Genomic DNA, 7,055 nt, shown 5'->3' on the forward strand with positions numbered 1-7,055 from the left:
TCTATTTATTTTCTCAACTAAAGCTTTTCGGGTAAATTACACCCTGGGTCGTTGAATTATACGTTTTTATAGAAAACAAGTATTCTTTTCCAATAGTTACAGGCAACCCAATTAAAATATTGTTGCAAAGATATCACTGAACATTAAATATTAAATTAAATAATGATGTGACAAGATATAGTAATAAATTTAATATTTTATATTTAAGATTTTTGTCATTTTAGTGTTATTTTTTTAAATTATTTGTTCTTCGCTAAAATATTTATATTATTTATTGGTATTAGGGGTGTTAAAAATATCATATCGAGATGATCCTGCCCATTGATCCACTGATTCAGTCTAAAATTATTAGATATTTATAGTGCAAATTTTCGGGTTGGGTACCCGAACGATTATTTTTTGTGGATTTCCTGATCGGACTCGGGCCATAAAATAATGCTGATCCACTGATTCAGTCTAAAATTATTAGATATTTATAGTGCAAATTTTCGGGTTGGGTACCCGAACGATTATTTTTTTGGATTTCCTGATCGGACTCGGGCCATAAAATAATGCTTAATCGGATACTTGTCGAATCAATACCCAATTTCTTCTATATTCTTATTTTTATTTATAATTCACAAATTATTTCTTGATTTCTTAAATTTTTCACCATAACTTTCCAAATTATTAATTTTTAAATTATTCACTCTGGCAAACTAAATTTCTCAAACCATTTCTTTTAAATTTAAATATTTAATTTAATTATATTTATTTAGTTTTATTTTTATTAAATTTTACTTTTAAATTATGTAATTTAAACTTTAAAACTTTATTAATAATTTCAAAATCAAATTGCTACCAACATGCCACCTTCACCCTGTCGTTGGTCACCACAAATGTCATCAGACACCAGCCATCTACTTATCGTCTGACTTTACTACCGGTCATTTCCCTTGCTGTTGCCCATATGTTAAGGAATTAAGGTTAAGCATTTGAGATTTATATGGATTTGAGGCCTTTTTTTAATTTTATAAAAAATAGTTTTAAATATAATAATTTTTAAAAAATTTAAAATTATCAGAGCATGTCATGTGTCGGTTAGAGGACACCATACTCACAGGTGCCCTAATCTTAATGTTATTTGGTGGATATATTTGCCTCTATGTGATGCAGATTTTGGATGGGGTCGTCCCATGTACGTGGGGTCAGCAAATGTGGTCCATGAAGGCAAATTTTACATAATTACAAGTCCAGATAATAATGGGAGCTTGTCACTGGTATCTCGCTTGGAAACTTCTCACATGAAAAATCTTTGAGCAACTTCTTTATGAATTTTAATTGTTATGTTATCTCGTAATGATGTACTAGAGGTGTGATAAACAATAGGTAAGCTACATCAGATATCATCGAACTTTAGATACTATATCGTTTATACCACTGAACTTTCAATTTTACCAATTATAACACTAACTTTGATTTTTGTTTCAATTATTCCACTGAACCGTTAAATCATTAACGTCACGAAGATGTGGCTGCCGGCTGCCAAAACAACGTCGTTTTAATTCGACTGTTAACGATTTAACAACCCAATTGTATAATTGAAACGAAAATCAAAGTTTAGTATTATAATTGACAAAATTGAAAGTTCAGTGGTATAAAAATACAACACTTAAAGTTTGATGGTATCTGATGTAATTTACCCTACATAATAATCGATATTAATATTTTGTGTTTGTTTATGTGAGAGACGGATAACATGTTGATTGCTTTAGCAAGTTGGTTGATTTCTATGAATGTTGGAAGCCAGATTGTGTTGTTTTTGTTAATGGAAATCGTTTTGGTAATATTTATGTCAGAGACGGATAACATGATTGCTTTAGTAAGTTGGCTTGAACAAAACTTATTCAGTTCTTTGTATGTTAGCTGATTTTGGTAAAAATAAAAGACATGAACAAATATTATAATCGGTAAGACATGAACAAATATTATAATCGGTAAGAAAAGATAAACATTATCAACATTAACATAAAAATAAATAAAACTAATGATACGTTGACAATTAACAGATAACGACTTATGCATATAAAATAATAAGAAAAAAAGACAAGTACTTACATTGAATAAAAATTACATTAAACATTTAAATTAAAAAAACATATAATTTAAACACTTATTTTTTTATTATCTAAAATTAAAGGCAATATATTAATTGTTCCGTAAATAGGACGACGCCATCTGGAAAGACTTCAAAGGCACTACTTTTTAGCGACGAAATCCAAAGATTTCAAACGACGGCGGAAGTGTTTCTTTGTTTGTTTTGTTTGATTATCCATGTATTTCTTTACACGCTTTCGGGTCCATTGAAGTTCATATTTTTTCCTAGGGTAAATTACATTTTTAGTCCCAACTATTACATTGATTCTATTTTAGTCATCCAACTATTTTTTTTGTAAATCATACTTAATAGTACATTTTAATTTTATTTTGGTTACTTATCGTTAAAAATTTAAGTGAATTACGGATGTGGTAATCTTTTTATTTTCCACTGATGATGTGGCAATACCTCATCATGACACATCAGTGTTAATGTTAATTTTTTAACGGTGGGTGACCAAAATAAAACCAAAACTAAACATTAAATACGATTTTGGAAAAAAAATAATTGGGTGACTAAAACAAAACAAAAATGATAGTAGGGGTACTTAATGTGTAGTTTACCCTATTTTTTATTTCTTAGTTAAATGATGAAATTTAGTGAAATATGGATTATCATCTATTATTTTTTTCATATATTTGAATTAAAATTTAGTAGTGTATAATAAATTAACTATGGTTCACAATGATATAATAGATTAAAAAAATATGGATAAGAAAATATATACGAATATCTCTGTCTTCTTGTGTTATATGTGATAAGACAAATTAACCTAAAATATCACCTAGTCTATTTTAAAAAGTTACACAATTAATAATAATTTTTACTACAATCGAGACTGATACGTAGATTTTTTTAAGGTAACTTTTAAAATTGCATCCAGAATAATTATGTAATCTACATGATTTATTATAAAGAACTTAATATTTTTGGTTTAAACTTAAAATATTACTTAATTTACTCTAAAGAAATACGCACTTGATATTTTTTTATTACAACTAATTATAATTTTTTAACCTTATATTAATGGTTATATTTAGACTCCCCTAATAATCATCCAATAACAATTAATATTCATTTTGAATTGTTTATCTACCAACTAGATGATTATTACTAATTAAAAATAATAATAACATATAAATTTACGTGAAAAATTTTAAAAGAAAAAATAATGTATAGAGAAAATATAAAGGAGATCATTGCTTAGCTTGCTTAGTCCCCCAGACAGTTTTAAATTATTGATTGATTTTTAGATTTAAAATTGATAAAAATAAGATGAAAATGATTCGAATGTAAATTATTAGTCTCGTGTTTGGTAATGATTTTTTTTATTTGAAAATGATCAAGCTGAAAATGGATGAACGCATCAAATGGTACTTTCCGGTTCGACCAACAAAAGGTAAATCAACATAAATTTATGTCTCTGGACTCGCTTCCTATGCGAATCAAAAAGATACCATGGTACTTTCAAGGTGGCAATTTTCCTGTCAAGTAGAGAGAGAGCTTGTCTCTTGTAACCGAGGCGGCCTGGTCGGACGATTCACAATTTTGTCGACTGTACCGATGTCATGATGATGGGACAGCGACATATCGTCCAGGACTTCGTCCTCGAGATCGATAAGAATATTGTGCAACAAGCAGCAAACGAGGATGATTCTCGGCAATCTGTTCCGATCGGGCATCCACATCACCCCATGTATTTCTCCACATCTCCTTGAGCCTCGCCAGCGCCATCTGCGCTACCATTCTGGTCGCGGCGTGTCGTTTGTTGAACTCGATTTGAAGATCCGAGAGGTCTTTTCCTTGATACGGAGTCAATAGCCATGGCAGTAGGGAAAACCTGCATCCCCTATTATGTATCTCTTATCTCGGTTCCTTCGGAAATGTTTAGTTTCTTTCCGCTTAGCCTCTTTCCCTCTAATGTTTAGTTTCTTTCCGCTTAGCCTCTTTCCCTCTTCGGAAAGTCTGAATAAGCCTGAGCTCCTGAGGACGACGGCATCGCTTAAACTCCCCGGCCACCCGACAATCATGTCACGGAATCTCATCTCGGGGTCCACAACTGCCTGCAAAATCATGCTGTAGTTCTTCTCAGATCGAACCACATGGTTTGAAGGGTCCATTGTAGGCAGAGTCATCACAACGTGAGTGATGTCGATTGCACCGCAGCAGTTAGGAAGGCCCCTTATTTTCTCGAACTTGGATTTTATTGCTTCCATCTCTGCTTCATTCGAAGGCCAACTGAGATGGTGCAGCCCTCTTTCCTCCATCGCTTCGACAAACCGCCACGTTATTTGAGAAACGGCCGATTGATTCATCCCAAAAGTATCTCCGATGATCGATAATGATTCACCAGAGCTAAGCCTTCTAAGAGCAACGGCAACTTGATCATTTAGAGACAAAGGCTTGCCATTTATATCGGTGTAGTTCGATTGCCTAGCCATCAGATCTTCCCTCACTAGTGAACAGATGTAGTTGAACGTCTTTCTTGAAATTCTGAAAACCGATTCAAAACTTTTTGAACCCTTTGATTGAGATAAATGACCTAAACAGTGACATGAAAACAGTTGATGTAAGAACGTTAACCTTGAAATAAAACATCAAATACCCGAAATAAAAGCACAAAACAAGATCGAAAAGAAGATCATTCTTTAACTTCCATCACACATGCCGAAGCTAATCAGATAATTAAGCATGTTCTTACCATCTACATGCAATATATCCTCAAAATTTATTGTCAATAACAAAAGATAGACGCTTAAAGCACATTAGCGACTACGACAAAACGATAACACAGGACACAACCGACTTGCTGTCTTTACATAAAGCAAAAGTAGCATATATATATATAGAGATATAAACATCGATTTCATGGTCAATTTCTTAGTAGAATTTACATGATGAGCAAGATCCACCCTGCAGCTGTGTATGGCCTTGAAGCTCTTCGTAAGGACATTTCCTAAGACCAATTAACAGACGACTTAGTACAAGCAAAACCATGTTTCAATCAAACTGACGAGTTGCAATCTGAAATTTCTCCGAACTTGTATATTACTCATAGATTTCATCGTCATTTACAATGCAACCGATATCTATAACATACCAACTACAATACCATAAAGATAAAAATAAAGCTGGGCAGACTCCTTCCTAGTCAATGAAGGAAAAGGAAAGTATCGAAACAGGTTCCCGTCCTAATAACAGTAAACATGTCGATCTAACTCAACGCCCTTGAATAAACAATGCCTGTAATGATAGCCATCCACAAATAGAGTTCGAGAAAGGAGACTACTTGCTTAGCTTTTCAAGATGCACTTAACGAAAACTCTAATACTTGGTCCATAAAGGAAAAGGAAAGTATCGAAACAGGTTCCCGTCCTAATAACTATAAACATGTCGATCTAACTCAACGCCCTTGAATAAACAATGCCTGTAATGATAACCATCGTTCGAGAAAAGACTAACATCAGTACATCACAGGCAGACAAAACACGGACTCTGCGAGAACACATTTCGTATTAAGTTATAACGGATATCTACTAACTGCATTCCACCCAAATGACTTTGCATCAACTTACTCAATGCCCTAAATCTGAAATTTCATCAGACATTGTTTGAATAAAAAACCTAACAGATGCATATTGAAACAGTTCATAGGGATAACCAAATTCCCAGCAATGCAAAACAATCCACAAATACATAAAACTTCCAACTTGCAGAGAAATTAATCCAGCAAAGCTCAATGTCATACTATTCTTACACAAAGTGGATATATTTACAAATTCAATCAAATTAAAAGAAACCCATTTTGACCCAAGCCATGAAATTTCATCAAAGCTAAAGCCAATAGAAGTTGTTATCACTTATCACCACTGAAATTCAAGTTCAAGCCAGCAGAAAAGCAATGTACAGAAACTGAAGAATAACAGAATCAAATGCATTAAACATTGAGAACTGTGGAGAAGCATCTTGGTTGGAATACCTGAAATCCTCTTGGAGAACTCATCCCACCAATCCAACGGCTGAGATTGCTGCCCCAGAGACGGAACAATGGCGGAAGGAGGACAAGACAGTCTGGTCAACCACCTTCTTGTCTGCTGTTTTTCTTCTTCTTTTGATCCCTTTAATGGGTCCCATCGAAAGAAACCCAACCCCTTCAGATGACGTTTTAGCTTAGAAGAACTTCAAAGAACTTAACAACAAAGATCAAGAGAATCTGGGGAGAAAAGGATTGTGTTTTTGGGTTTTGAATGCATTGACAAGTAGTTGAATGAAGCGAGCGATAAGAAGGAGGAGGAAAGATGAAACAAGTTTCATCGCGTTTTCATTGGTCATTGACCTCTCCAGGACCACGTGGTTATATACAGAGATATAGCGAGACAATTAGATCCGATTACACAACATAAAATTAAAGTTTAATTGAAAAATAATTATTTAGATATTTAAAGTCTTTTAAAAAAAATAATCGATTAATGTTTTTATATTATTTAAAGTGTTTAACTTTTCAGGAAGCTTAAATAAAATTTATATTCATTCAATGTTCGACACATACAATTTAAATTACGTAAAATTTTTAAACTGATAATTTTTAAATCATATATGTTGCAACTGAATTTATGAAATGACCATCCAGCTCAGTTGGTAGAGCACAAGATTCTTAACCTTGAGGTCGTGGGATCGAGTCTCACGGAGGGCATTTCATAATTCGGAGGTCTCTTACGGAAGCTGCTCTCAACCTGGTGTTGGATGTAGCCTACTATCTTACCTCCCTCTTACCCCATACATATGGGAAAAAGGGACAACCATGTTGCAACTGAATGGGCCGCCACTGTCACTCCTTATGTTATTAGATTTTTACCAATAAGTCGAACCTTGTCGTTATTTAAAATCGTATGTCATTACATGTTGTTCTTAAATTATC

The 7,055-nt window shown here is 33.2% G+C and overlaps 1 pseudogene; it reads right to left on the minus strand.

Annotated features, from left to right (window-relative positions):
- Window positions 1-3,475: 3,475 nt before the first annotated feature.
- Window positions 3,476-6,415, minus strand: LOC120172643 (annotated as a pseudogene).
- Between the last annotated feature and the right edge of the window lie 640 nt (window positions 6,416-7,055).

This window comes from Hibiscus syriacus, unplaced genomic scaffold, assembly GCF_006381635.1.
Source record: "Hibiscus syriacus cultivar Baekdansim isolate YM2019G1 unplaced genomic scaffold, ASM638163v2 tig00111877_pilon, whole genome shotgun sequence".
Classification (NCBI taxonomy): Eukaryota; Viridiplantae; Streptophyta; class Magnoliopsida; order Malvales; family Malvaceae; genus Hibiscus; species Hibiscus syriacus.